Genomic DNA, 11757 nt, shown 5'->3' with positions numbered 1-11757 from the left:
CATTGTCTTCCAAGCTTAAGCATCTTTGCTGATTGATACAGATTTATTTTTAAGAATCTCGATGTAGTCTTCCTTTTTCATTGTGTCATCAATTTTGGGAAGTTTTCCAGTTCCATTGGCAGCAGACCAAGCCCAAATCATGATACTTCCACCACAGTGTTGTTTCACTGTTGGAATAGTTTTTTCGGGGTTGATGTTTTGGCTCTTCTGTCGCAATATGTGCTGATGCAGCTTGTGGCCAAACACCCCCACCTTTGTCTCATCTGACTACAGCACAGTACGGCAAAAGTTGAGTTCATCATCTTTGTGGTCATTTACATACTTCAGCCTGGTCTTAATGTGCCTACTCTTGAGGAGTGGAGTCTTTCTTGGCGCACACAACCCCGGAACCCATTCTTATGCAAAACCCTTTTCACAGTTGATCGTCCAACCAAAGTTCATGTTGCTTTTAATCCCTGCTGGATGGATTTGAGAGTTGTTGTTGGACTCTTGGCAACCTCTCGGACTACATATATCACTTGTATTAAGCTCAAAAGGGACTTTTTACCATGTCGAGGAAGATTCTTGAAATGGCCAGTTCTTTTGACTTTGCTGATGATCCTTTGGATAGAGGATTTTGGGATGGAAATGTCTTTGTAGATGTCACCTTGATTATGGAAATTTACTACAAGCTGGTGGATGTCCTCACTGTACGCCTTGGTCTTGGTGATGTTGAGCGTTGGATAAGACTGAAGCAAGAAATTGGCTCATCACACTTTTATTTCTTAGTAGTTAGTTCAAGGAAATTCATGTTCTCTCGAGTTCTTTATAGAAGTGTCTTAATCTTTCCAGACTTCACCATGATAAAAAAACAGAAAATGTGTTTGTTATTTTACCTTTTTGGAGGTCTATGAATACTTTTGAAACAAAGAAAAATTGTTTTCGATGTATAAAAAAAAATATATATAAGAAGTTAATATTTTTGTCAAAAAATATTAATTACTATCAAAAACATTACATAAAAAGAAAATTAAAAACAAATGTTAAAGATTTACAATAAAGATATAGCAAATATTGAACGGGTAGGAATACTTTTCGGCTCAACTTAGGCATAGTATGAACGAACTCATCAACAACTACAAAAATTCTTGTTTACCTCAATCTATTATAGTTTTTTAATAATTTATTATCATAACATCAAGAAACACGATATGAGGGGAATTTACTGCACTATACGGGGAGTCCAGAATAATTCCAAACACTTCGTTATGCAAAATCCACAATGTTTGACTCTGCATTATGCGGGGATCTCCTGTATGATAACATTGCTATGCCCCGGCGCCAGAATGCATATGCCCAGTACTTCACTTGTTCAACCTGAGAATCCGGGTGTATTTGGGGATATTATGAAGGTTCCTTGATACTCAAGGAAGGGGAAGTGGAGAAATATAACTTACCTTCTGTCCATCAGTTCACCTACACAATACGTGGGCTGGTATGTACTTTAGAATATTAGAAGGGTTCCTCGGTCCCTGGAAATGCAGCAGCGTTAGAATTTAAACTGTATTTTGCCCAGTAATTCCCCTGTACAACCTGAGACCCATGGTGTAATTTGGAATATTAGGAAACTTTCCTTGATGCTGAGGGAAGCGAGTTCGGCGTCTGGCCTAGAATAAAACAACTACTTCCTCATCAGGAGAAAGAAGAGTGCCTAAATATTAGTATACTCCATCTCATAAAACCAACATGAGAATAATTCTTAAAATATGATAACTAAAAAGACGTATCTTAGGAAAAAAATACTATAATATCTCTCGTACAAAAAACAGATCCGACAATTAAACCAAGAATTAATATAATTAGTTGAGGTGAGGTATAAACTGAAAAGTGATCAATTAAAATTAAGGGTACAAAAGTTTTTAGCATTTCAAATTTGTCAGTGCTCAAACAAAATTTTTATATTAATTGTGTTCCTAGAAAAATAAGAGTAAATTGGATGGAAGATGAAGTTCAAAATTTAACATAACCAAATAAGCTCCAGGTATTTTGCACATCACACAAAATTAATTAATCTTTACTTAATTAATAATTGAAACTATAATACTATAAAAATTAACTCATTTTCGGTTGTTCAGTTACTGGATTTAGTGCAATAATTCAAAGATACTTGAATTTTCAAATGTTGAAATAAGATTTAAATGAATGAAATAATTCATTGGATGGTTGCAAAGTGGATAAATTCATGTAGCGAAGTTTTAAATTTACTTACTTCCTGGCTTGGATCTGTTTACCCTTTTCCCGTTCTTTCGTTTATTTTCAGAAAAGTTTCCATTCCTTCGTTCATTTTTGAACTGCCAAAAAACAAAAAAAAAAAAACATGGAAAAATAAAATTTTGTGTGAAAGATAAAAGCAAATGTTCCCAAGATAAGGCAACAAATCCATTAAAGTCAATGTTAATGTTATTAGAACAGTGTTGGGCAACAAGAAAATCTGCTGGGCTAGCACAGCAGAGTTATTAAACAAATTATTATTTTATTAAACTCTTTCTATTTCTAGTGACGTCATTATTTGTTTTTAAACAATTTTTTTTTTAAATACAAAAGTAATTTTTATTAACATTTTTTTTTTTAAATACCAAAATTGAATTGTTATTACAAAAAAGTTGAAAAATTAAATTAAATTTCAAATATTTAATATTTTGAAAAAAATATTTCAAAAATCCACAGCTATTCTCAAAGTATTAATTTTTTTTAGCTATTCTCAAAGTATTAAATTTTTTTTAGCTATTCTCAAAATATTAAATTTTTTTTGAAAAAATTTAATTTAATTTTAAATATTAATCTTCTTGAAATTAAAATGACTTATTAAATTTTTTGGAAAAAAATTAAACATTCCAAATTTTTGATCATCAATTTTTTGGAAAAAAATTTAAAAATTCATAGCTTTTTTCAGAAAATTAAATTTTTTGGAAAAAAAATTGAAAAGTTAAATTTTTTGTCATAAAAAATATTAAAATTAAATTAAATTTTAAATATATTTTTGAAAAAAAAAATTCAAATATTAAATTTCCTAGTAAAAAGGAAAAATTTCTTTATTATTCTTATGTTTTTGCGGGGGAGAGGGGGGCTACGGCATTAGCTAGGACTCCAGTGAATATCGAAAGGAACACTCAATTATTTAAAAGCAAGTTATTAACAACTAACTGAAAAGGATAAATTAGTTTCAGTTACTTTTGATGAAGTCTACTATATATTACCATATATATAAATGGTAAAATTAATAAGAATTTATAAGAAAAATGGACCAGAAATGAATCTTATGTTTCATGATCAATTGAATTGTTGGAAACTATTAAGATGTTGTGGAATGAGTTATTTGTGGAAAAATCTCATGCATTCAAAATATCACTAAGTTATTCATATCTTTAATTCATTTTTCGTAAACATCAGTTGTTTTTTCTTGCTCTATATCCTGTAAATCAAGTCATTCCTTTGAATATTTTTTTGTGCATAATATCCAATAAATTTTGTAAAATTAAGATGAAAAAACTTGTAGTAGCACAAAATGAAAAAATAAGAAAAGTTCTCTTTTTTCCCTAAAAATAAAAACTCAACATCCCAATAAAAAATAATTAAAGGAACGGATTTAACATAAGGATCAATTTTTTTATAATAAATAGGATCATTCATTATTCAAGTCTGACGTTGAGTAATCCATAATAGGATTTTCAAATAAAAATATTTATTATAAAATTGAAAAAGAAATTCAAAATTTGCTTGATAATTCAAATTGAAGAAAATTAAAAGCAGTCATATCTAAATATAATATAATGAGTACTTTATGCAAAGAAAAACTTGATGAGAATTAAAAGTTGAACTTGCTCTCACAATAAATTATCAAAATCAATTTGAAATGTAAAAATATCAACAAAACGTTATTATGTGCCTTGTCTTCAGTTTGAGTAGTTGTGATGATAACGATTTGTTGCATTAAAACAAGCAAAAGAGGACAAATTTATGAATTGATTATGGTTCGTAATCCATAATATAAGTTTAAAATTCCTGAGTTTAAAGATACAGATTCAAGCGGATATCACCTATATATAAGTACAGGAGAGAATGGGACATTCTGAAAGTACATTCTACATACTTTTTAGGCAAAAACGGTAATTTTTTTGTGAATAGCCGTGGATTTTTGAAATTTTTTTCAAAAAATTTAATATTTGAATTTTTTTTTCTTACATTTTAATTTTTGAAACTAAATATTCCAAAAAATTAAACTTTTGGTGAATAACTATAGATTTTCTAAATATCAAAAAATTTAACATTTTAAATTTTTCAAGATAATTTCCGAAAAATTAATTTTCTGTGACTAACTATGGATTTTCGAAAAAAAATCACAAAAAACTTAATATTTCAAATTTAATTTTTCGATCCAAAAATGGATTTTAATGGAGGATAAATATGTACAAATACTGCAGGATAGATTAAAAGAGAAATTCGATTTATCCTTTACTGCACGGAGGGCAGCTAGTACTCTAAAGCATTGTATCTTTGATTCTTCCAAGAGATTTGTTAGAAACTATAAAAAAGCAAATGATTTTTCTTCTGAAATAATATTGAACAGCATTAAAAATAACTTTCAGGATAACAAAGCTCCAGGTCCAGATGGAATAGAAGGAAAAGTTTATTCTCTGTTTAAAGATGAATTGCTCATTATTTACAATGTGTTGGCAAATCTGTGGAAAGATACGGAAAGCCTTCTAGATCAATCACAGAGGGAAGAATTGTATAAATTCAAAAAAAGGGAGATGGGACTGACATTGGTCACGGGAGGCCGATAACACTGACAAATGAGACATGTGGAATTTTATTTGGAGTAATTACCAATCAGATTCAGCTAATATTGAATAAGAAGGTTGGTACACATCAGAAAGGTTTCCTAAAAGGAAGAACGGTGTCAGATATCCCTCGAAATATCCAAAGTAAATTCAGTAAAAAGTAGGAAAAAATATGGCTCCCTGACCGCCGTTGATTTTCGTAAGGCATTTGATACAGTAAATCATGACCACATTCTCCATACTATGAAGAAATTTCTTCCCAAGAGTTTGGGAATTCTGAAAATACTGGTCAAAAATAAATTTTCAGTGGAGTTATTTTTACTCGTTGCGAGAAAAAAAAAAAAAAATTGCTGTCCAAACCATACGTCTCAATTCCAGAAAATGGAAAACCTACCTTGCGTGATTTTTTTAAGGAGGTTTGGAACTTTTTCTTTTTTTTTCTTCTGGAATCCTCAGACAGTCTATGTCGGTGACTGGGTCTGTAGTAATTCATCTTTAAATCTTCCTTGACCATTCTCCTTATTGTTTTAAGATTCATTCCCATTGAATGAGCCATTCTATTCATTGATTTAACACAGTTAGGATAGATTCTCATTCTTACGGATTTAACGACTTCAGGGGCCTTCGCAAGGCGAACTCTATTTTTACAAAGCTTTAGTTGAGCACTTCCAGGGTCCAGATAACGTTTTGGGATTTTATAAATGTTCCTTCTACTTATAAGCAAGGTTGTACCCGGTTCAGGTTCAGCGGTTCTATCGGTCCCGGTTTCAGTTTCTTCATTTCAACGGTTTTGGTACCAGTTCAGCTTTATCGGTCTCGGTTCTTCTTGATACAGGCTCAATTTTTTAACAGTTTTTTTTAAAAACTAGGGCGTCGCTTGAAAATTTGGTCACAGAAAATGATCTTAGATACAATTAGGGCCCCAGCTACATTATACGTAGAGTGCGCATTTTATCAAGTTCCAGCAGTGGCCCTGAAAACTAAGGCTGTTTAAAATATTGGTTTTCAAAGTTGGGACTGTGAGGGGAGGCTAGAGGGGTGCAGGAAGATGGAGAATTGAGGGTTTCTTTCAGTCTACACATACATAGTACACATGTTTCGTATCAAGGGGGTCTCAGCTAAAACTGTATAAGTGTAAGGGGGGCTTAGTATAGTAAAGCTTGGGAAACCCTGCCTTAACAAATATGCCTTAACCAACAAGCGTAGTGGTGGGATTGGATCCATAATCTACCTTCCCTTTTTCGTTTGCAACGTTTGGTGCCTAAAACCCCTTTTCCAGGTCCATAAGAAGCCTTTAAATATTTGGAATTCAGATACAACTGTATCACCCTGGCAACTTCTGCAGGATAGTATTACTTATCATGACTTAATTTTTATTTGCCGCCTATTTAGAAAAGTGTGAAAATTTATTGTCCCAATACTATATGTAGTTAGGAAGAATGGGGCGAGTTTTTTTAAAATTTGTTGCAGTTTAGCATTCAACTACTTTGTTGAAATAACAATATAAAATGACCAGATATAAGTCGATTAAGGAATTAAAATCTGATTTCTAAAATTTTAATAACTCGATTCAAATAACTTAATAATTATATATTTACAACTCAACATTACAAATAATTATATACCTATTCCATATCTTTTAACTGAAAATATATATCAGATAAGCAGGTATTTAGGGAGTAATTTGTTGAAAAATATATATTTGTGATGCAGAGGTTGGTATTTTTGACAGGCCTATTTGTTATACTTGGTGGGGTAAGAGTCAATAGCATGAGAATTAACGGATGGTCCATTGAAATATGAACCCTTACTAATTCAATAATAAACGAAGGTTGAGTTGTTGAAATTAATTCATATTTCGACATATTAAAGTATAAACAATTAGTTAGAAAACAAATCAAACCTGAGTTCACTAGCTTACGTACAAGTCGAGAAAATTACACTTGAACGTGATCTACGAATTTCTATTCGCGCACCCCAAGCAGTTGGGCGTCTCCAAGACCACTGTCTACGCCGTCAGCAAGGCCGAAACATTGGAGAGGAAGAAGGGCTCTATCAAAAAGCCCAAACTGGACCCGGAGGAGTTAAAGAAAACATCCCAGGCCAATCCCCTCAAGTCCATGAGGGCCCATGCAAGAGATCTCGTGTTTCACACCAGATAGCTCTCTCAAAAAAGTGGATGGAAAGTGCCTTGAGGGTGGAGAGGCCACTTTTGATACCAGCAATGAAAGAAGCCCATCTCCTCCGCTATCACTCTTTTGAGTTCTTTTGATCACCCCATAGAGCCCTGATGCCAGCCATCTTGACTTCACCTTTTAGGTGCATGTCGAGGTGAAGGGATTCAGTATCCGTCATCCAAACACGGAGGGCCTTAAACCCACTGTCATCCGGAGCTGGTACACCATGACAGTGGACTAGATCGTAGTGGGTTCCAGGCCTTCCGCCGCCGCCTGTAAGCTATCATTGCCGCTAAGGGCTACAACATTAATAATTAAGAAATTCTAAGTTATATCTTGTTGAAGTTAAAAAATCAAAGTGTTCAGATTTTAATGGACCACTTGATAGTGGATCGCAAAACTAAAATCCAATTTTTTTGCGTTCAACGTTTAGCGTTAAAAAAACTTGTGGTCGGTTCAGTGTTCCGTTCATTGGACGTGTGTTCTATTCACAAGTCTGAATAAACCAAAGCAATAATTGAGATTCAAGGGATAATGCAATGAATCCATCATTTAGATTGTATGTGTTGGAGCCCTATGTATCGGTTCAAGTCCTGATCGATACTTCTCTACCTCGAAGTTGTCTCTGACTAGGGTTATGATCAAATATATTTATTATTTTTGTTCGGCAACGTCGGTTCTTACTTTTGGTCTTGTTATGGCTTGTTTTTATTAATTATTCACCAAATTTCATTCTCATATAGATAAATATTTGACATTACATCAAATGTGAAGAAATTGGTAGTCAAAATAGGCGAGTTAAAAAAGATTGACAAGTCTACATCAGTTTTTCTCAAATTAGGTACCGTGGGACACTTGGGTGCACCTTGAACGTGTCAGTGGAGTCACCCGAAAATATTTTTTTGGATATCTAATATTAAAAAATAAATAAAAACAACTCTTTCCGCAGGATTATATATATATTAAAGTATGAAATCCGTTAATATACAAAATAACTAGTTAATGTGCATAATATCTAAACTAGACCGTTAATGTACATAAAAACTAGGTAATATGCAAAATAACTGAAGAAGGCCGAGATATCAACCGGGTTTACAGTGGATGGCGTACCTGATTGTAATACATGAATTCACGACGTGTGCTTACTCTTAGTCAAGTCCTGTGGACATGCTACATACCCCATGAGCCGAACATCAATTTGAGTCTCTGGAAAGGGTCTCGGAAGATAATGTGAAGTTTATGATTTCAATGATTTTCCAAATTAACTATCTTTTTCAGTTATTTTGCATATTAATGGATTTCTTACTTTAACTGCAACATAAATATATATATAGGGGGCTCTGTTCATTACTGTCTCGTCTAAGGGATCATGTATTTTTGAAATCCGGAAAAAGGACAATTTTTATCCACCCAGCCTGTTAATGTTTGATATTATCTTACTTAAATTATAATAAATAACCCAACAATTTAATTGAATGGATTTTCCTCTTGGAGCCTTGGCCTCCAATGATTCAATAATGTTCTGGTACTCCTCGAGATACTCTTTTACTCGGTTCCAGTCCTCCTGAGCTTTTTTGTAATATTCTTGCTTCTTTAAACGGGGATAAGCTTGATTATACACTTGGATCATTTTTTTTAAATATTATACTTCCTTATTCATTTAGATACTTTTTCGAAATGGAATAAGGTTTGGAGGAGTAAGAGTACGATTGCTTACAATGTCAAAAATAGCATGTAAATCCTTCATCCTTACATTTTCATAGATTTCATGTACCAAGGGTTCTTACATAGAAAAGTCTTTTATATTGATGTAAGTAATTAAAATATATTGGTTATCTTGAAGACCAATATTCATACTGAAAAGGCTTTAAGGTTATGTTAATCGGTGAAACTGTAGTGAACTCCGAAATATCCAATAACCCCTCTCCCTACCACGATATCAACTGGACATAATAAGATAATAATACCCTTAAACCGAAATAGCTTCGAAAAAAATCGGGGTTTTTTTCGTTGGTGCCTTATCCTTGAAATTACTCCTCAATGCTTTGAACAGTAAAAAGTAGGTAAAAAATAAGTAGTTGGTACATATTGAAAACCTGATTAGGTCACAAGAATCATTCGTATAGCAGCAATATGTGTGTGGAGGAACGTACTTAGTTACAACAAGTGCTTTTTTTTATTTTTAAATGGACTTTCTTTTTACCTATTTGATAGAGTTTGATGACATCAAATGTATTTATGCCCTGGGGACGCCCCTGCTGATTGTCCATATAAAAAAATGGGACATTACTTTAATATTATATATTTTTCCTATAATGGCTAAAGACCGTTGCATTAAAAATGTATAGCTACGCTTTTAATAAAATATAACATTAATATAGTAGACTTTGTTAATGTATATTATTACTTTATATGTTGAGTAGATAATGCTTTAAACCACTGGTTCTGAAAGTGGTATATATTGATCTTAGGGGTCAATGTTAGCAAAATAATTTTTTTACTTAAGCTACATCGTGCTTGGTATGTTCTAGCCTGATAACTAAGGGTGATAATTTTGGTAAGAATAAAAAAGCGTGCGAGGAGAAGAGAAGAAATACTTATGGCATCATTGATTAAATAATAGACATCTTCTTCTATCAATCAAGAACGTTATCATTCCCGCCTTTATTATTCAGTATTAATATGATATTAGATGGTGATAATCGATAGAGAACTGCATAAAATGCCTACAATAACGTCGCTTTCTGTCTGGATTTCTGAAAATGGAGGCCCAGGAATTTGGAAAATACTTACCGGATGAGAAACAGATGGTTTGTCGGATTTGTCGATATAAATGTGCCTTTAGTCCCCTGTCTAGAATTACACGCCACTCATTATCCTCATCTCATATCAATAGCATGGATATATATAAATAATAAATATATTTCGAAATACTCTACTTTGTCGTTTCATTAGCTATTATTCTGAGAATAAGGTTCATAATGAATTACAATTTTATGGAGTGTGACGTTTTCAAATCTACTGTAACGGATAAAAAATGTCTAAGTCAATTATACGTAGTATATCTTCATTAAAATTTTTGCTAATAAATACTTTCGTTATACCCTCAAAAATCATAATAAAGCAGGCAGATGATAATCACATCAGTATTTTAAACAATGATACCATATGTATTTTTTCCCCTTCTCCTTGCACGCGTTTTTCTCTACAATATTATAAACTTTACAGTGATAACATCGAGGCAAGATTCGGCTGGATAGACAAATCAGCGGAGAAAACTACTATATCAGTGTTATACCAATTTTGGAGGCAGAAATACATATAAGGATACAGTCTCTTGTGAAATTCAATGGCATGACCATCTCAGAGATCAAGGAGGTCTTTGCTGATGTTGACGTTGAAAAATCAGAAATCATCCACACAGATTGGCAGCCTTCAGATTTGGAAACAATGACTACCACAGGTGAAAACAATGCACTGTACTCTGTTGTGGGACGGATTGCCTTTTCCATCAAGAAGAAACTCAAATGTACATCATGCAGATCATTTCTGGCTGTTGGTGACTCTCCACTTGGCTCGTGGTAAACTCTGAAGAGGAACGAGTTGACCTGGGCAAGTTCATTTACATAATGAGCAGAGGAGGGATGTCTACTCCAACAGACATGCTCTTGCTCACTTTCTTTACGCTCAATCTCTGTTCATCTTAATCCATAGTAAACAGGAAGAAAAGGAATACTTCCTCCAGAGCCTTATAGGGCTCTGACCTCCTCAACACACCAAACCCCAAGGACATAAGCGTCTTTTGTAGCACGTTGGATGTAATATATTAAGCAACAAACCCCATCATATTTCCGACTGAGGATGAGATAATGGGTAAGCTGGAAAATTCTGGTTTCACAGCTGCAAAAAACCCCATAAGCCAATGAAAAACAACATAACTCTATAAAGTTTTATCAAAATTGCATTGTGGCAATAACGTGGGAAATTTGTGGACAACTCTGTTGGTATTCAGGGCTTTACTTGGAGGTAAACATATGTAGATGGACACACTTCATAGATTATTTGGTAAAGGTTAAAAATGGGCATGAAGGAAGTGGGTTATGCCTATTATTAATTATGTACACGATATTGATGATGAACAAATATTACCAGTTATCAAGATTCTAGGAGATTGGGATTATACATAAATAAAGTTTGTATAGATTTTTCTAATAAAAATTATTTAGTTGATATTTTTAACATCCTTCAATATTTATGTTTTTTCATGTAAATATCTAATCTGTTTTTTATTATTTAATCTATAATTATAATTTTGAATCTTATCGTGAAATTCATATTATAATTACTTCAACATCGAAAAGTGTCTCAAAAACGGTAATTTTTGTCCAAACTTATGTACTAAAATTGGATTTAAGCATTCCAAAATGTGTCTTAAAGCATTCAACGTCGAAATTCTAAAAATACAGCCAGAAATTTTTTATAGAGGGTCGTTCAGTTAAATCCGGACCATCTTTAACTACATCCTGAACAATAAGGAAAGCATTTAACTCGGTTATTTCAATTTTAAAATGAGAGGTTGAGCCTTAGCTTTAAGTTAGTTGCACAACTTTTAATTCAAAACAAGTGTTTACTATGTAAGAGACCCGAAGGAACACCATCATCAAATTTGCTTGCTCAAGATACAGTCCAGCGTATATCAAAACAATGCTCAGATATCCAAAGAGCACAGTCTACGACGTATACAACCGCAAGTCCCAAAG

Source organism: Lepeophtheirus salmonis, chromosome 14, assembly GCF_016086655.4.
Source record: "Lepeophtheirus salmonis chromosome 14, UVic_Lsal_1.4, whole genome shotgun sequence".
NCBI classification, from domain to species: Eukaryota; Metazoa; Arthropoda; class Copepoda; order Siphonostomatoida; family Caligidae; genus Lepeophtheirus; species Lepeophtheirus salmonis.
Note: the sequence above shows the minus strand (reverse complement) of the source record.